The sequence below is a fragment of the Eulemur rufifrons genome, chromosome 18, assembly GCF_041146395.1.
Source record: "Eulemur rufifrons isolate Redbay chromosome 18, OSU_ERuf_1, whole genome shotgun sequence".
NCBI lineage: Eukaryota > Metazoa > Chordata > Mammalia > Primates > Lemuridae > Eulemur > Eulemur rufifrons.
In genome coordinates, this window is record NC_091000.1 from 64914268 (window position 1) to 64934935 (window position 20668).

Sequence of the window (20668 nt, forward strand, 5' to 3'; positions counted from 1 at the left end):
CTGTCGGTCAAAAAGAATTGGTTGAATTTTACTCTTTAGGGTTTGTATTCCCAAAACAATACCTCCAATGTTCCTGACATAAAGATGGCCATGTCCAACAAGCTTTTTCAAACTGCATAACGATTCCCACCCTTTTCCCTCCTGACCAGTTATTTTTATAATCATCTTGTATTTCTCACACTATTTTCATGTGAGAAGCTTAAAATTGCCCGTGAATTCTTCCAACTCCATGAATTCCTTCAAGCTGTCCTATGGAGGAGATACAAGGTTTTGATAACGTAGAAATCCAAATATCTAGTGACCTAGTGTGACTCACTAAAACCACAGGGAAACAGGCCCTCGTAAAAGGCCTTATTTGTTATTTCCATGGTTCTTAAAGCTTGAGTCAGCACTTTAGCCAGGTCCTGTGGTAGAATGAGCCTCTTGTAGGAGGAAATGTCATCCGTTCTCATTGATGCCGTTATACATCTTCCTGTTTCAGGCGTTGTTTCCACTGAAATACACTTACTTTACGCATGTCAGCAAAGAAAATATTTCTACTCTGGTTAGAGTCAAGGTGTCCTGGGTTTTATTTTCTCTCTCACTTCCCATTAAACAAGTATCAAGACTGAAGGCTAGACACAGTGGCTCACGCCTGTAATCCCAGCAATTTGGGAGGCCAAGACGGGAGGATTGTTTGGGGCCAGGAGTTTGAGACCAGCCTGAGCAATATGATGAAACCCCATCTCTGTAAAACAATAAGGAAAAACTCAGCCAGGTGTGGTGGTGCACACCTGTAGTCCTAGCTACTCAGGAGGCTGAAGTGGGAGGCTTGTTTGAGCCCAGGAGTTCAAGTTCGAGCCTGCAAGGAGCTATGATCGCACCACTGCACTCAGCCTGGGTGACAGAGTGAGAACGCCCAGTCTCTAAAAGAAAAAAAAGAACACCCAATGACCTGAGAATAATGCCACTCTGCCCCATTTTTGTCTTCTCCCTGCTCTATCCCTCTGTACCCTGTTTTCTTCTCCCAGCCTGATGTCGCTGTTGAACTGCTCTGATGGACAGTTGGAGAGTTATGCCCTCCATGGTGATTCCAAGGTCACCTCAGCGGGCCATCACCACCTCCTTAGGAACGCCCGCCATCATGACGGTGAACACATCCGAATACTGCGCACGGGGCCCAGGTGGGCAAGAGGAGGCCTCAGGGACTCTCTGCGTGGCTGCATCCCTGACTTGGTGTGTGACCTTGGTGTGTGACCTTGGGTATACCATTTAGCCTGTTTGGGTCTTTTTATCTCTTTGCTCTGAGCTATACAAGTTCCCTGTAATTCTAGAAAGCAATTCCCCAAGATTATTATGGCATCTTTGTCCTCACAGATGCTTTATGAGGGTTTAAGAACCACTATGTTAACAGACTTGTTCTCTGGCCCTAGTTCCTTGTGTTGTTTATATGTACACACATACCTGTCACAGCTCCCAAATGTTTGTGTATGTGTGTGCACGCGTGCTCAGATCGGAGAGGCAAAAAATGACATGCATCCAACAGTAAGTCAATGTTTCCTGAAACCGTCTCTTAGTCATCATTCTCCTCCCCCAAAAAACATAGCTACTGGCTGGCACCTCTATTTACAATACCCTTACTGTGAACAAACTCTGTGCTAGCCTCACGTTTTTATCAGAAATTTAAGTAACTCATTAATATATGAGTTTAATTTATTAAACAGGTCTGTTCAATTTTCTTCTTCTTTTTCTTTTTTTTACCCTATACCCTACAGTGTTATCAATCTTCTTTTGCCCCAAGCACCTACCTAATCCTTTCCCATCCCAAGCAATTCAATATTTTTATATCAACATTTGCCTTTCTTGTTCTCCCTTTAAAATTTAATACCCTTCAGCTTCCTTTTTAACCCACTGCACCTCAGTCTTGCAATACAGACCAGGAAATAGCTCAGCATGGACGGTGGAGGGGTGGGATCAAAGCTGGTGCTGAACCATCCGCCTTTTCTTAGCGGTAGAAAGAGAGACGATTTACAGGCTTAGGAGGGGATTATTTTTCAGGGCTTCCAGGCTACTGGTATTCTATCCCTATTTGCAAAATTCCTCCCACAGGTTGTGCAAGTCACTCTGACCTCTGCAGAGAACAAATGTCCCTGAGATACACTGTCATTTGGAAATGTTCTAGAAATACTGAGTTTGGAACTGTAGGATTTGCTCCGGCCATGTGCAGTCCTGTGTTGGCGCCTCTCTCCTCGGTGATAGGAACCTCCGCCTCAACTCCTGTTTCCAGCAGATGGAAGGACCACTGTTGTCTTGGCTGAAAGGCTTCTACATCAGAGGGGCACCGAGGGAAGGGAATAAAACAAAAGTGAAGTCAATTTGCATTCAGATGTTTGCATTAAGTATTAATAGGGCTTGGGGTGAGGGTAGTTTCTCTTTTATTCACACTCAGGTTGCCATGGCTGTCCGGGTTTGTGGGGCTGGCTCTGGGCAGGGAAGGGAAGGCGAAAGGGAAGAAAAGGGCTACGGTGCCCCAGGGAGCAGCTCAAGGTCAGGGCCTCATCCTGTGCCCTGGCACTGTAGCCCAGACTGCTGTGAGCAAGTTCAAGGAACTGAAAGATACAGAAGTTTCCAGCAACAACCAGAGAACATCTGGTGGCTTCTCTTTAACTGATGAAACACCCTCATGCTTTAAAAGCAATAACCTGAGTTTAGGCAGAAAATATCAGCAGAGAGACAGGAAAGCAAATAGTGGTGCAATAGGACAGCCCAAGTTCAGATATCGGAGTGATTGGCAATGTCCCGTGAGCCCTTTGAAGGCGGGGCTGGAGAGAGCATCTGCTGGGAGCCAGAGAGGCCCTGTCCTCAGCCTGTGGAGCCAGCAGCCCTGTGCTTTCTTATTCTAATTCACAAAATCAGGAAAGAGGAGAGTGTGGGATGGGGAGCGCTGGCAGCCCTGCTCCATCCACCGCTGTGCTGCTGGTGCCTGGACAGAGGCAGCTGCTAACCTGAGGAAACCATGGCTCCGTGCCCAAGGTGGGCTTTGTGATCAGGGAAGTTCTTTCCAGAGGAAGCCCTTGGAGCCAAGTGTCCTGTGAATTCAGAGAGATTTTTTGTCTCTTCTTTTTCTATTTTGAGAATAGGGGCCTCTCGGTGTCTCTAAACTCGCACCACCTGAGTGACTGTTTACTTAGCCTTCCTGCAAGGCTGGCTCTTGTCACCCATGTCTGAGCCTGTCCCGGCGTTATCCTCCACCAGGGAAACTTGGAAATTTCCATGGCTCCCCCCTAATCCAACGCTACCCTGCACCAGCCAGACCGCCCTGGGGGTGTGGGAGCTTGACAGCGAGAGCAGCTTGTTCTCCTTCTTGGCTACCCATTCGTAGCACCTGGACATCTTTTAAAAGTTTGGATGCCCAGGCGACACATGGCACAATAAAATCAGAATCTCTAGAGGTGGATCCCAGGCTCGGCAGTTGTTAGAGCTCCCAGGGGTGACTCCAGTGTCGGCCAAGCTTAAGAGCTGGCATGGGCGTTGTGAACACATCCAGATTGCCTAGGCCAGACTCTCAACTCCACTGCTGCCACTGGCCTTGGGCCAGTTATTTCCCACTCACTGCCTCAGTTTCCTCATCTGGACAATGAGAATCCTAAGGGCACAGGTGGCACATGGCATTAGTGTGAGGATTAAATGAATTAAGTGGCTGGCACAGAGCCAGCACTCCAAGCGTTTGCCACATGTGATGCCAGGGAGCGCACCTTAAGAGGGACCTCAACCACTGGAACAGCAGGATGGTGAAGGCACCCGAGCACGTGTCTCATGAGAAGAGGCGAAAACGTTTCTCCTGGAAAGGAGGAGGCTGTGTTGAGCTATGATGACTGTCTTCACGTTCCTATCAGATGGGAGGGGAATGAGGTTTTTCTGCATGACTGTGAAGGAAAGAGCAAGGAGCAAGAGTGGGAAGTTTCCAACAGAGCCATTCATTCAGCAGAGGGCGGTGTCATGGGTGGGGAGTGAGTGCTTAGGGTCTAGGGTATTCACGCAGCAGGGGGTTGGTTTTGGGTGGAAAAGTTATAGAAGGAACCAGCATGAAACTGAAGGACTTCCAAGGCCTTCTCTAGCCATGCCTTGCACGTAAAAATATTACGAACTACTAAATGTTAGCCATTAGGAGATGCTCTCTTGAAGCATGCAAAGACCAGCAGGGGTTGGTGGTGGAGGCCATTGCTGAATCTAAAACTGTGTCCGAGAGGGGACCAAGGTCAAACCAGGTGGGGTTAAGCCTGTTCTCATGCCGAAGGGGTGAGCCTGGGGCTGAGGGCTTGGGGTGGGTCTGGGGCTTGTGCTGTGAGCAGAGGTCGGGATGCCCAGAGGCCCTTTTTTGTTGAGTTCTGGACACGGGATAGATGGGTGGGTTGGGTCTGTTTAAGGTGTGAGGTCAAAGAAGACACTTATAATGGCTAACGTTTAGTAGTGTTAGTACGTGCAAGGCACGGCTAGAGAAGGCCTTGGAAGTCCTTGAAGTTCTTAAGTCTGAAGGCCTTGGCCTTGCAGCTTCCCTCCTGCACCCAGGGCCTCCCTGCGCTCTCTGTGTCTCCCCTCCTCCCCAGCCGTGCGGGTTCCCAGCGCTTTGCCTCCACTGGGAGAACTCTTTCTGGGGTGGGGCAAGGGCAGTGCTAGCTGTGACACCACTTCACTAGACATCAAGCCCAGCTTCCTCCTTTGTGTCAGCCCAGCCCCTCTGCGCCCTCAGGGGCTTGTCCCGCCCGTCCCTGGGTGGCCTGGTGGCTGGCTCCCGGTCCCCAGCCGCCCCTCCCCCAGCCGCCCCTGCCCGGCCTGCTGGGCTGCCTCCCGCCCTGCTTCTCACTTCCTTGACCTCCTCACCCCTGTGACCTCCTCCTCAGTGTCTCTGCCACTCAGCACCCAGCCACACCCTGTATCTTATCGCCCTACAGGAGGATCCACTTTCCAGATGTCCCTCTCTGAGACGCCCTCCGGGGCCTCAGCCCCTTGTCCTTCCACTTGTCCCGCTCAGTCATTCCTGCCAAGCCTCTTCTTTGCCTTCATTACGGCCCCTGGAGCCCCTGCCTGGGGTTTGGCACCTGGGGCCCAGCCTGGCTGCATCTGTCCCCCTCCGTGGGGAGCCGATTTGGCAGAGTCCTCTGCGATGCCTCCCTTCCCTTAACCCTCCCTGGACCCTTTCCTCTGCTCCCGATCCCAAACTGCTGGATTCCCTTGAGGAGCTTCGTGCCCTGAAAGTAACTGGACCCCCTGCTGGGCCCTGCCTGCTCCGGGTGCCCTCAGGCATCTTCCGTGTGCTCCATTTTTAGCTCCCTATCAGGTTCCCGTGACAGCTGGGCCACGTCGTTCCACCCTGCTCAAGCCCGAACTGACCCTGCCCACCGCCCTCGGAACAGCCCTCCTCAGGCTGGGCTGAGAAAACCCTGCCTCCCCAGCGCTGACAGCGCTCCCGTCTTCCTCTGCGGTCCGGCGACATTGTCACCTCCTCTCATCCTCAGCCTCCCTTTCCTCTGAGCCCTGAATCCTGAGACTTTCTTTAATTTCCTTCATCTCACAAAACGCTCAGCACAAAGCCCACACTCTTCCTCTTCCCTCCCTTCTTTCTCTATCACCTTCCTCATTCTCTCAACCCATTGCCATCCGAGTTCCCCTGTCCGCATAAACTAGCCACGCTGAGCTAATGTCCCTAAAATACGCCTCACCGTCTCCCCCTCCCCGGGAGGCAGCCCCCCAAGTGCAAGGAGCACTGGTGTTGGAGTCGGCCGCGCACGCTCTAAACCCTGGCTTTGCCCCCGTATGTTACATAATCTCGACCCTCACTGGGGACATCACTAATCTTTCCAATATTCCATTTACTCCTCTGAAAAATGGAAGTAGTGCCACCTAATTTATTGGATTATATTGAGTATAAAATGGGGTTATACCTCCAACGTGCCCAACATATAGTTAGTGCAAAAAAACAAACCAAAAAAAAAAAAAAAACAATCCCTTCTACGCTTGCTGTAGCTAATGCTGATTCCTTCGTGGGACACGCCTTTGCTTTCCTCCATGTACCTGCTGAGCTGCCACCCACCTTCCCAGGCCTAGTTACATCCTTCCCTTGCCATCAGCCGGGCCCAAGCTTTTCCAGTGCATTTTCCCTCTGAACCTTATTTCTCGACTGCGGCAGGTGCTGCGGTCCAGCCTGTGTCAGGATCATTTGTAAGGACTCGTCTGGCCACTCAGGACATCGGGGGGCAGGGATATGAAACTCACTTTGGCGTCCCTCTAGAGTACCTGTTAGAGGGTCTTGCATCATATACTAGCTCCTCAGCCATTATATGTTGTTAAGTCTAAAAGAATTGCCAGCTGCTAGGTATATCTCAATAATCTGAAAAAAAATCTAAGATCAGTCTCCCACCCAAACCTTGTAGAATTTACAAGGAAATAGAGATTTACAACATAAAGACCTAAAAAGATCTATTAATGAAGACCATCGGGTCTAGCCAGAGTTTTGGGTCCTTATGCTACCCTGTGGAAGTTATTTGTCTTCAGGATATTAAGATCTGATTTCAGCAAGTAGTTAAGATATTCTGCACTTGGTAGACTCGATCACATTTCTCAGTCTAAAAGGAAATGGTCAGGCCAGCCGACATCTAAGATTCCTCTCAGCTTGAAGGAGATCAGTGATGGCTCAGTGATCACGTATTTCCAGTGTGACACAATGAAGACACTCATTTATAAAAGTGACCAAGGATGACTCTCACGTTTATCCTGTAATGGAAATTCTTTTAGGGGGCTGTTTTCGGCAATGCACTGGTTAATTTCTCTGTCATGCAGTAAATATTGAGCACGGGCTGTGTGTGCCTGGGTTGGTGTGAGGCGCCGGGAACACAAGTCAAGTTCAGTCTCAACAGCGTCCGGCTGGCATCCGGCAGGCTCTTCTTGGGAAGGAAAGACAGATGCGTGGAGGTGGGCTGTGGGCTGGACGGCTGCCTGGGCTTAGTGGCTATCCGAGAGGACAGTCTAGAGGGACAGGCTTCAACAGTAGTGGCACCTGCCCCTCCTGGCAGGACCCTCCACGTGGTTACTCCGGTCATGAGTCTCTAGGCTTGTCACATTATCCACAGGCAGCCTGAAATGCCTCCTGCTGTACACACCAGCTTCCCTCAATTCATCTTTCAATCTGGAGGATTTACAAAGATTTATACCATTAAGAGCAAGATCTCAACAACATGCCGTATGGGAAAAACCTGTTTTGCTTCTGCCCGTATATGTATTAGTCTGTAAGCTCTTCTGGGCAGGGACCCATTTTCTGTGTCACAGTTCCCTGTGCAAAGTTTTATTCCTTCTAAGGGCTGATGTTTTAGAAGTCTGGGTCTATTCCTCCATCCAGGCTTAACACTGAGGAATGAACACCAGTTCTTGTCCGGAGGTGAGTAATCCACATTTTACAGCAAGGCACACGGGTCTGAATCCTATCTTGTATTCCCCGAGAAAACCAAAAGACGAGAGAGGGAAGAACATCTGTATTTCTCTCTTCTTGGCTAAGGAGCTGCAGGGCTGAAATGTGCTCACTTTCCTCCTGGCTGGGAGGTCATGGCTGCTGGTCCTCCAGGGGTGCTGGAGGTTAAACTGAGGACAGATGAGAGGGGAAGTTGTCTATGCCATTTGTACCCTGCCCTTGCCCAACAATCGGACGGGCATGCCTCATGGGTGGCGCAGAATCCAGACTGTCCCCAAGGACAGGGAGGTCACAGTACAGCCATCTAGGGGCTGAAGAGGGAAGGGGACTTGGGGAATCTTCCCCAGTTCTGCCTTGGAGATTTTGGCCGTGCTCCCCTTCCTTACCTTCTCTTGGCTGTCTCCCCCGACTGTGGACCACCCGTCCGAAGCCCATGTGAGAGACCCAGATTCGCCATTTAGGTCCCCATGCAGACTAAGCAGAGGGGAGGGAAGGGCAGAGACCAGGTAAGGGCTGTGGTCCTGATGCTTTCTCTAAGTGTGCCCGTCGCAAGGAGAAAGAGAAGAGGGCAGGCAGGGTGTTCAATTGCCCTTGACCCTGAAAGCTTCCAAAGGCAGTTTCCAGGCTCTGGGACAGGCAGAGCCCAAATGAAGGAATCTGGAGGCCCCCACTCTGTAATCCTCTTTGCCGCATCAAAACATGATCGCACCCCGCAAGTAGGTCTTTTCTACATTTGTAGCAAGTTTAGGGAAAAAGGCATCTGCAGCTGACGGCACTGTTAGCAGACGGCTAACACTCAGGCAGTCTGGCCGTTTTCGAGCCTGTTCGCTCTCACTTGCGTTTGATCTGATGCTCACGACATCCCTATGCAGTGAGTAGGTGGGTATCACATACTCACCCGGGCTTATAGGTGATGAATCTGAGGATCAGAGAGGTGAAATGTCTTTGGGGGGTTGTCCAGGGAGGAAGCAATGCCATGCTGATTGATTAAGCCAGTCTGTGTCTATTGACAGATCAAAAAGGTGAAAATTAAAGATCGACACATCTTTGCCATGAATCCTTCAGGGTGCTACTGGGCTCAAAAATATTTCACTTTTCTCATTATACAATAATGTCTGTGTAGCAGGGGGACAGTGACTGGGACACTTCAATATATATATGCCCCCACGGAGACTTGGCCGGGTTCAGTAGCCTGCACTGCTGACAGGTGAGGAAGCTGCAGCCCTGTTGCCGAGATTCTGAGCCTCACCCTTGCTGGGGGGGCTGCACCCCATGGTGCGCCAGCGGCATTTCTTTCATACTTTTAAGGGAGCAGCTGCCCGAGAGCCCTTCTCCCATCCGCGACAAACGCACAGATTTAATCTGGAGCATGGACACAGGGCACGGCTCCGCTAGATTAGTGCACGTGCCTTTTATCTTCAGTATCTGTCTTAGCTGCTCCCCGGGGACCAAAAAGAATGCAAAGGAAACAGGACCTTGTCTCACACCTGCTAAACTTTTGATCAGCCAAAGAAAACTTCCCCAAACCAACAGACAACACTGGAAGCCTTTATCAAAAATCCCAGGTGAAAAGAGTGGTCCGACTGGGCCAGTTGGGAACCATTAGGGACTGAAATAAAGCATCGTGTCACTTTTCTCTCTGGCCATTTTATTAGGTTAGTTCGGATGTCACTGATGTGTACTCACTCAGAATTTCCATGTGCTCACATGAAATCTGAACTCATAAATGTTATGGCCAGAGAACTTTGAATTTGTTTCAATTATTACATTTCCTATTTAATATACTATGAATTTTTGGATGGAAATAAAGATAAATGTAGTCATAAATGTAGTACTTGAGGGCAGAAAAAAGATATTTCCTGCTCTCTTGCAAACTAAAAATGTGACTAATACTTGCTCTGTTTGTCAACAACAAAATCATCAGAAACTAAAATCAGCTGTGGCCACCTCCGGAGAAAGCCCAGGGTGGCAGGTGGACGGTATCGCCCACCACGCATAGCTCCAGGCGGATACCCTTGGATCTTGCCTGGGATGGGTAGATCTCATTCTAGATTTAGACTTGCATACCTAGGAACTGAAGCAAACACTAGGAGAGGCCTAGAGCAGAGAGCATTATTTTAACTTGGACCTGCTCCTTATGTATCTTCATCTGATCAAGGAATCCATTTTCCAGCAGGCGAGGTACAATGATGTGCTGTGGAGAATCGTATGCAACGGACTTATCATATACCTTGTCACCCACAAGGTGGTAGACTGATTGAAGCTGGAATGCGTGATTGAAATTTTGGGGGAAGGAGATGATCAGGGCCTCAAGGGACAGCTTGCACCATAGAATGAATGGGGGTTGACACTTTAAAAAGATTAATTGAAATAAAATGAAAATATTAGTTGCTAGTACAATAGGATGCAAGATCTTTTAACATCTTAGTTTCAAGCAGTACAGTTTCAATCTGTACATTGCTGAATGATTTTAAGATCTGTTAAAATCTTCATTCAGTTTTCAAAGTAAAATATATATATATATATATGTATATACATTTTGTTGAGACAGAGTCTTGCTCTGTTGCCCTGGGTAGAGTGCAGTGGCATCATCATAGCTCACTGCAACCTCAAACTTGTGGGCTAAAGCAATCCTCCTGCCTCAGCCCCTTGAGTAGTTGGGCCTATAGGCACGTGCCATGATGCCCAGCTAATTTTCTTATTTTTAGTAGAGATGGGGTGTCACTCTTCTCAGGTTGGTCTTGAACTCCTGAGCTCAGGTGATCCTCCCGCCTCGGCCTCCCAAAATGCTAGGATTATAGGCATGAGCCACCGCACCCGGCCTCAAAGTAAAATATTTTAGTGTAGTATATAAATAGCTCTTGATTCCAAGGTTTAGCTGATGAGAGTAGAATGCTATCCTTTACAGTACAATAGAGTCAGTAACTCTGGTTAAGATGCAGCCAGAGCCATTCTAATGTAAAGAAATCAGAGAAGGGGCCGCGCCCAAGGCTGCAGCTGACCATGTCCCAGAAATAAAATAAAATTAAAAAAAAAAAATCAGAGAAGATATTCTTGAATGCTAATGTACATTTTTAACAAAACTGTAGGAAAATGTTCATTAACCAGTATCTATTTAATCAGAAATGTCAATTACATATGCCACTTTTTATAAGACAAGGCAAATAATCACAAACATTTTTTTTTAAGCTAACAAGAAATAAATGGCAACTACTATTTGTTGATTACCTATTATGTACTAGGTACTTTATCTTACTATAGCCACCTGGTAGATATTGCATCTGATTTAGGTATGAGGATGCTAAGACTTTCAGGCTAAGTAATTTGTCTACCTGACTTCAAAGCTTATGTTTTTTTTTGTTCACCTCTGCCTCTGCGAAGCATTTCTTCAGAAAACTCTTCTACAGGGTGCAGCCAGGGCCCATAAACACTGTAACTCAATCTTCTATGGCCTTTACAGTACACCTATGCGTATCTATAGACGTCCACCTATATGCGTATGTGGAATGGAATGTAAGGAAACAGATGCGTTGTCTCTTTCAGGCAGAGCCTTCCTGGGGGCATTTCCTCAATGGAACCGTTGAATTCTTAGGTTCTGAAACTGGGTTTTACAGTTAAATGTTATCTAGGGGTCTGACTCATGCTAACCAGACTGATTGATAAAACAGTTCGAAAAACTTGTGCTAATCAAACTGATTGGAAAAAAAACCCATTTAATTGCTTTGCCAATTAAGTGTGAACAGAAGTGCCATAATTCTCCAGTCTTCCCTCCTGGTGTGGTGGTGATTGTGGAAGTCCGTCAACCTGGGCTCCTGAGTGACTGATGAGCCAACCTGGCGTGGGTGACAAGGGACAGAAAAATAAACCTGCTGCTTAGTTCACAGAGGTGGTGGGTTGTTTGTTATGTTTACAACCTAGCCTCCCTGACTGCTGCAATAGTTGTCCTCTCCCTCTTGTATTACAGTGGTTAATATCCAGTCCTAAGCACGTGAAGGAAAGGTGTCCTTGAGCCCAAACAAGGTTTTTAATCTACATGAAAATCTCAGTGAATTGTATTCCAACTAATCACAATTCAATTAACTTGTATACCTCTCTCCATCTTCAGTGCACTGGTCCAAGCCACTATCACCTCTGGAGTTTTACAACAGCCTGCTTGTATTTTCTTCCTGCATATACCCCTGCCACCCCCACCCGCTTCCCTAATCCAATCCTGGGGTGCACCCTTTAAAAAACTAATAGTTTTGTTGACAATAAGTTGGGACTATCTATGTTCATAAAATTAATTATTTTCCACTATAAGGAGCACGGCTTAAAAATCGGGGCTAATCATTTGCCCCAGGCCCTTCCTCCTAAAGGGCTGGTCTTGGTGTACTGCGCCAAAGAGATGAACAGGTCGTGACTTGGTGTACAGAGAGTTAGAACAAAAGGAACAGTTCCTGGAAGGACTGTTTCCATCCAGCAGTGCTGCCCTGCTAGACTGCCCGGCGTCCTGACTCCTAGCCCAGTCCTCTCTGCATACAGTACATCCGATGCTTCTGAACCAGAAAACGCCATTCTGGTTAACTGAGACTTCATGGTACAATCTGTTTTGTAATAAGCCATATAGTTATATTCCTAAGAAATCTTAGATTATGAAAAACTGAATTAAAATAATTATTTCAATGTTTAAAAATAAAAACGCTAGGAACTTTCACACCCCCCATAATTAAATTATTTTTCTTACAGGCATTTCAATTATAAAGGCATTTAATAGATAGATTTTGTTATCAGAAAGTTAAAACTGTGAACTGTTTAATCAAAATTGACACACAAAAAGCAATGGTGATCTAGCACCTCTTGTATTATCCTGGATGGAGCTGGAGCCCATTCTACTAAGTGAAGTATCACAAGAATGGAAAAACAAGAACCACATGTACTCACCATCAAATTGGTATTAACTGATCAACACATGTGTGCACATACAGTAGTAACATTCATTGGGAGTCGGGCAGGTGGCGGGGAGGAGGGGATGGGTATATTCACACCTAATGGTTGTGGTGTGCACCATCTGGGGGATGGACACGCTTGAAGCTCTGACTCGGGTGGGGCAAAGGCAATGTATGTAACTCAAACATTTGTACCCCCGTAATATGCTGAAATTAAAAAAAAAAACCTGACAAAAACAATCCTAAACATCATAAAGATGGCCTATATGACATATAAGATGGAAAATAAGATCCATGTATTTACAAATCAGAAAAATGAGTTGTAGCACAACTCATGGTCACCAAATGAAAAGCAGAGAAGCAAGAAGGTGCCCAGGCCATGGGCCACATAACTGAGTGTGCCTATGAATGCATTCAGCCTTTTCTTTGCACAGTGCCAGAACCTGGTTGTGATTGTGGTAAGTGCTGTGGTTTGAAAGTGTCCCCTAGAGTTCATGTCCCCAATGTGGTGGTGTTGAGAGGAGGGGCCCAATGGGAGGTGTTTGAGCCATGGGGGCGCCACTGTCATGAATGGATTAATGCCGTTATCTCAGGAGTGGGTTCACTATCCAGGGAGTGGGTTCTTTATAAAAGGATGAGTTCACACGCCCCCATCCTCTCTTTGCCCCTCCACTGTGGGATGACGCAAGAAGGCCCTGGACAGATGCAGACCCTCAGTCTTGGACTTCCCAGCCTCCAGAACTGTGAGCCAATACATTTCTGTTTATTATAAATTACCCAGTCTCAGATATTTTTGCTGTGGCAGCACAAAATGAACGAAGACAATATGTGGACTGCAAATCATGTTCCCTATCAGTGTCACTCTATTTCTTATTCACGTCATGAAAACATGTGCTGTAGGAGCTATACCTAACACGTAGTCACTACTGCTTCTGGGAATCCACCTGAAAATAAAGCAATACAATCAAAAAGAACGTGTTTTTGCTCTTTCTAAATTGGAGTGCCAGTCTTTATTTCAAATAGTGGCCCCTCCAAGGACAGGCTGCAGGGACATACACACAGTGGTTGTCACTGTGTAACAGGATCTGGAGTTCTCAGAGCGGTGTGTGTTGTCCCAAGGGGAAAAGTACTTGCCATGTGTCAGAACGGAATACTTGCCCGGACGTCCTTTTCACCTGGAAGTGTTCCCAAAGGGACGCAGTCACACCCGCAAGCCGCGGGGCATGCAGGGTCTCATCTGGAAGTGAGTGAAGGGATGCGGGCTGGAGAAGGGTGGGGAGCAGCGAGAGGAAGAGGAAGACAGAATAAACAAAATCATCTTATCTTTCAGACCAGTAGGATAGTGTAGCATTAGAAAGCCCCCAGGAGAAAAAAAAAAAAGTGGATATTCCTCAGGAGAGAATATTCTAGACAAAGTCATAAAATGTGCAAGAGGAAGTTTACTTTTGACCAAAGCCAAAGGGAGAAAGGTGGCCCCTGGTAGAACAAGGTATTTTAGAGGGTTAGATACCCTTGTCTTGAAGAGTTTTGAAAAAGCTACAGTCTTCCCTCTGCTCCCAGGCTTATCAGTTGCCATGGAAACCATTAATCTCATTGCTGAAGTTCTAAGTGATCTGAGACGAAGAATGTTCGCTTGAACACATTTTACCCTCTGATCCTTCTTACTGCGTCAAGCTCCGCGCTGGCAGCCGGGGTGCCCCTGCCGCTGTGGGCCTGGGTGCCGCACACTTCTGGATGCTCCACAGTTAATCCGAGGGGTCAGGACTGCTGCGGGGAAACTCGAGCAGGCAGGGAGCTCCAGCGGGCCTGAGACACGTCGGTGTAAATGTTGGCACAGCCCGGCTCACCTGTTGTGTGATTAAGTCATGGGGTTGCCGCTTGTTCTCTTTGGGACAAAGCCAGGCAGCATTTGTTCAAGTGAAAAATAAGGCTCTGTGTGCTGTGTGACTGTCTCAATAGAAACGGGCAAACAGACTCCAGTGGAAGAAAAGAATGAAGAAGTGGGTGGTAGGAACGATCCGGCAGCTGTGTTCAAAGGTGTCTTGGTCAAGGATGGCTTGGTGGCAAGAAACAAAGACCTATTTAGCTTAAGCAAAGTGGGATTTGCTGTAGGGTGTCAGGGGACGCTCAGGGAACCGAGCTGGAGGAAGAAGTAGAGCCGGCACCACGGGAACTGCAGAGCTGGTGGCTCCTGACCCACCGGCGCTGCGCCCCCGTCTCGCGGCCTTGTCAGCCTCACTCTCTTTCTTTGCAGACTGCGCCTCTGCAGGGCCTCGCCCGCGCAGGGACCTGCGTGTGATGGGGTTCCCGTGGTGCCTAGGGACGCTCTGACTCAACATAACCTCGCAGCTCAGGCACCCAGGACCCTCCAACAAGGCAGACTGTCTTAGAAATTCCCCAGGCGGGAGCGCCCCGTGGTCCAGTCACCTGTGGTCAGAGGATGGGGTCGGGGTGAGCTCCCCCTCTCTGCCTGAGCCGGTGAGGGCAGGTTCTGCGAGAAAGAGGTAGGACTGGGGGTAGAAACAGTAGATGGAGAGAATGACAGACATTTGCAGGATTTGCAGGGGGAAAGCTTGGCATGGGCAACGATAAATCAAAAAGAGAGTGGACGCTGGCCATGAGCAACGCTGTAGCTGGCCGTGTCTGCGCAGGCTAAATACTGATGTTGGTGTGAGATACACAGTGTCCTGAACAGGGCAGGGTCTAGCATTGGCTGTGGGTTCCAGGGAGGAGAGGTAGGCAGCGTAGCCAGAAGGGAGTTAAAGGGCTGCCACATGGATACAGGGGTTGAGTAATTGAAGGTGAGAACAAAGATCAGAAACTTGGAGGTTACTGGGGGACAACAAGGGCCCTTGGGGAGCGGTGGGCCTTGGAAAGGTCACGATTAACTGGGGGGAGGGGACACCCAGTTAGGCTTGGGTGAGGTCTGGTTGTGGCCAAGCTGGGACTGATGTAGAAACACTCTGATGTGTCATTTACAGGGATGGCACTGGGAGAGGCCACTTATAAACCGAGAAGTAGCGCTGGGATTCGAAAGGAAGGCTACTCGTATCCACCATTGTCACTGATTGGGGGAGGGCGGCAGACAGAGGCAGGAGGAAGGAGACATACGCTCCAAGGAGAGCCAGGAGGCTGAGAAAGAGGTGAGAGAGGAGGGGTCTGCATCACGGAAGGCTGGGGATTCGGCCCACGGCACACAGGGCAAGGGGAGAGGATACAGCAAGGAGGAAGATTGTTAGGGTTGGGTCCCGGAGTTGCAGTACCCCACCCTGTGTAAAGGATGCAGGTAAGCCCCGTGCCGGACACTGGGCGAGGTAGAACAGAGCCGTGTTAGAGGCAGGAAGGCGTTAATGTGGCCTTGGAGGGATACTGCAATTGACTGAGGAAGCAGAGTTAAAGAGGAACACACACACGCACACACACACATCCCTTGCTTTGTCTGAGCTGAGCTCACGGATTCTGGAACAAGAGGAGTCCCAGGTTTGGTGTCAGAGTGACCCTTGCCACAGCGCTCAGAGCATGCCCAGTCTGAATAAGGAGCTCTGGGATTCTTTGGGGGGCCTTGGATGTGACTGGACCCTTGAGGCCTGTTGTCGTGAGGATCTGTATCCCCAGATGCCTTGGAATAAAACCAGTTTCTGATTTGCTTTTTTGTTTATATCAAAACACAATAAACCAAAAAACCAGAAGACCAATTATCAGTTAGGTACCAGCATGTCCAGAGCTGAGACCAAATTCTTCCTTATCATATTTTACAATATTTTACCAACTTGCTTTTGCATGACCCAAGTTTATGCCATCAGATTGTTTTGCTTTTAAAACACTCTAGTGAACATATAGCTAACCCTTAAAATTAAATTATATCCAAAATTTGTGTTCATTATAATATATTAACAGGGCTTCAGTTACATTGTAATCTTTTGACCAAGGTATTAAACACTTTAATAGTGCTTGGCTTTGGGTGAACGCCTAGTGACACTGCATTTAGCATTATTGCATATATTATTTTAATACTCACGACCTGTGTTGCATAGCAGTGCCAAAAAATAGTAGAGCCTGCAGTGCAACAGTGATATGAAAATCTTTCCAATTCAGACATAGGACTAAGTATAAAATATAAATCCTGATTATCTTAATTACTACTGACCGTGTGTGTATTTTAGAAGACTTGTGGAATTCATTTGTTGTTAGATTTTTATTTGACAGACAAGTAGGAATGCTTGGGGCCCAGTGGTTGTTAATAAAACTCTGAGTTGCAAATGTCACACACCTGTCAGCCATGAATGGTCCTTTCTTTCTTGAGCTGCTGTGATGTCATTTTGCCTTATTTCGAGTCTAGCCTGGGCTCTCTCTCCGGTGCACTCGATAGTGATTAGTCATTTCAGCAGGACTTCCCCACCAACATCTGCTCCACGAGCCCACTGCCTGTGAGAAAACGTGGGACGGTGCTTTGAAAGTTGCGCAGTGTTCCTGTGCAGATGGTGGTGAGGAGGAGATCTTGGCTGCCCCACATGAAAGGCCAATGCAGTGGAGGACACCTCATCCTGCCCACACCCGCTCCTGATCAGCTACGTTTGCTCATTCTCCGAGAGCTGCCGGCGGGATCCTCGCTGGGAGCTCCCCTGCGCTGCGAGACCCTTGTGGTACACAGATCAGCACGACACGGCCCTTGCCCTCGAGGGCCCACTGTCTGGAGACACGCGTTGCTCCCCACTTAGCTGTGCTCACAGACTCGCCTCCCATCGCCTCCCTGGAAGGTCCCAGCCACCCTCCAGGGGTCAAAGCGTGGTGGCTTCCTTTTGAGCTTTGCCCTGTTTGATAGAAAGAGCACTTACATGGGAGTCAAAACCTTGGCATTGGAATTTGAGCTTGGGTTTTCACCCACCTTGTCCTTTAATTCTTCTTTCACAGTCAGAGGTTCAACCCGAGCATGGTGGTTACAGTCTTGGCTCGAGAGCCTTCCGTGGCTCCCAGTGCTTACAGGGCGTAGCACCAATTTTATTTTTAGCTTGGCACCCCCTCCCCCTCTTTTCTGCCAGCTTCTCCCTGAGCCCATGCATACTTGCCGTTCTCTAAATAATAGCATTTTAGGCCTGGGTCCTTACCCAGTCTGTACATGTGGTCCATAAGAACCCTCTTCCAAATTCTCCATCTGCTTCCCCTGCCCCCCCACTGTTTCTTATTCATTTTGCAAGGTTTAACCAAAAACTCATATTGTGGAGGCTTCCCTGACCTCCAGGCCTTAAGGCATAGTTTTGCGACTAATACCCCTTTATTCCCACTGTGCTGTGCTGCTTATAATGTATTACAGCTATTTGCATATTTGCTTATTATTTTCACCAGATTATGGGCTTAATTAGTTCATTTATCCTACTTTCTTGTTGCATCTGGCATTTAATAGATGCTTAATAAAAGTTTGTTGAATACAAACAAATAACTTCACTCCTCCACTTCCTCATACCAATGATGAACTTCTCAGGGGTGGCCAATCTGCCTTTCCTTGTTCTTTTCACCATAGAGCGTAGCTCAGTGCCTGCCGCATAGTCGATGCTAAATAAACACGGAAAGTGGTGATGTAAGAAAAATCCCTGAATAAAGCGACAATACAAAATTTGCCAGATTGTATTCCAAGTTGGGGGTAAGGTGGGAGAAAGATGGTAATGTTGCCCCTTTGGGGTGAAGAACCTGCAGAAGAGAAAGCCATCTGTGGGCATGACTCTTGGACTTCCTAGTTTGCTGTTTATTTCACTTCTTTGACACCCCCCAAAGTCGCATCTCAGGTAAGGGTGTGCATTCGCAGAATATCACGATATTCCCTACTGGCTCTCCTCACAGAAATCCTACCTGGGGTCTTGGGGGAGCCACGGAGTCTTGGCCCTGAGCTAATTCACTAGGTGGACTGTGGGCAAGTAGGTAAATAGCCCCCAGGACTCCTCGCTGCCCCGGGTCCCACAGCTCTCACTGTTTCTGCCCCACTGGACATGACAGTGGACCCCAGCTCAGTCCGGCTTCCCGTCAGGGCAGCAGGCCCTTATGTGAGCGATAGGAAGTCGTCATTAACAAGCGTGGGTTTCTGTTTTCAAGTTTTTCTTTTTTGGAACCAGGCTCATTCGCTCCGCAACATTTAACAGAGCTTCTGCTGCTGTGTGCCAGCCATTCTGCGAGGTGCTGGCACCCAGTAACGGGTCAGGTGAACAGGGTCCCCAGTCTCAGGGGCCCCAGACCAGGAGGGGGGCCAGCAGACACTCACACGCCGGCCCGTGCCTGACTGCCACGCAGGTGGGCTGCTCTGCCGTGGAGGTGGGGCTGAGTGCATCGTGCAAGGGGAGGGGGCTCGAGAGGTGACTTGGCCCCCAGGGCCTTTGTCCAGACTGATGACTCAGGATGGCAGGTCAAGGATGAACATTGAGAAGGAATCGAGGAGGAGGCTGATGGAGGAAACAGTTCAGAGATGAGAAGAGAATGCAGAGTGTTCTTTTCTCTGCCCACGTGGCAAGGTGAGACTTAGGGCTCAGGCATCTTTCTACCCCATTACGCCCAGCTCTGCCCGGCTCATTCTGTTCCCCTTCCCCTGAAAAGTTTAGTCCTGCCTCCATGTTCTCTACATGCACCAGGCATGTCAGCACACAGACACCCCCGCCGGCTCCCCAGACACACGGAGCTATGGTCTCTGCTCCAGCTTTCAGAATGTCTGCTCCCGGGAAGCGGAACCGTCTCTCAGTTCTCTTTTCCTCTCAACTGCTGCTTCTGAGTCAGCTGCCCTGCCACCGCTAGCTAGTGAGCTCTTGTTCCTATTTGAAACAGTAGAAAACAAACAAAAAAAGGCAAGGGAAACGTGGAGGAGTGGAGAGAGTTAAACCGTCTTGTTGTGGCTGTTACGCAACCACACGCTGCCAGCTCTTACCTGGAAAAAAATATCCTTGCCTGATGGTTGTATTCTATTTTTGGACTGGCCAAGCTAGTATTTTTATAGTTTTAGGAAACTATCATAAACTTTAAAATGGCAAGGATTGATTTCCTTCTTTTATGGATTTCACAACTCAGGCAGCGGAAGAGTTAAATGGTAGTAGTGCAAGGAAGTAGCAGAGCAAAAGTCACTGTGCTATTTCTTGGAACTGTTTCTGCCTAACCAGTTATCATTTCTCAAGCCCTCTGAAAGCATGCCAAACGCTGTCTGCATAAGTAGCAACAGGCTGAGCAGCCAGCACGGGGTGTTCTTGTCTTTGGGCGTAATGCTGAGCGGTTTTTACAGTTATCTCTTTAATTGGCCTCTTATTTGCTTTTATTTTAAGCAATGCCTTTTGGTGGAAAGTGCATTGAACTAAGAGTCAGAATATCTGGGTTCTAGTCCTACCAGCCACAGCAAACTACCTACCTTCCGGAGGCATCAGGTTCTTTGCCCATGAAAGCAGAAGCAATTAAATCAGAGCTCTCTAATGGTCCGTCCTAATTTGAGAGGCCAGGAGTTGGCAAACTATGCCCCCTAGGCAGGCCAGTCTGGCCCACTGCCTGTTTATGTACCGTCCACAGGCTAAGAGTGGTGGTTTTTACACTTTTCAGGGGTTGGAAAAATCAAAAGCAGAATATTTTGGGATACATGAAAATGATAAGACTTCTTTGTCCATAAATAAAGTTTTATTGGAACACTGACAAATTCATTGGCGTATTGTCTATGGCTGCTTTTCCGCTGCAATGGCGGAGCTGAGTGGTGGCAACAGAGAGACCTTATGGCTGGCAGAGTCACTCTCTGGTCCTCTAGAGAAAAACTGTGCTAGTACCTGTTGGCCACAGTTAATCATATCTTCTTATTTCCTGCATTTATAAAACCATAATACCTCACTGAGTTACTGTAAGAATGAATTGAGATAGTGGATGTGAAAGCCTTGTGAGAAAGTTAAAAGCACAGGTAAATATTTATTATTCAATTAATATTGAGAAAGGCTGTCAGGTGCATAAATACCCAGCTACTAGGTGTTCCCGTTTGAAGAAGAAACAAGCCCTTACCAATGATGTGTAAAAGCACAAGTTATATTTTTATTCAGCAGGGTTAAAAGCATCCAGGATAGGATTGCAGATGTGGGAAATTATGCATGCATCTGGGCGGGAAAACAAGGACTTTTTTGCTAGGTTGGTATAATTCTAGGTGAGTTTTTTAATGCCTTGATTGTTTAAACTATTATTACAGTCCTGTTTTAAAATAAATAAGAGAGAAGGGAAAGTATCCTCTAATCTTATTTCAATACTAATGTTTCAAAAAGGTTTTTTTTTAATTTCTAAAGTGAATGTTGAACTGTAATAGATA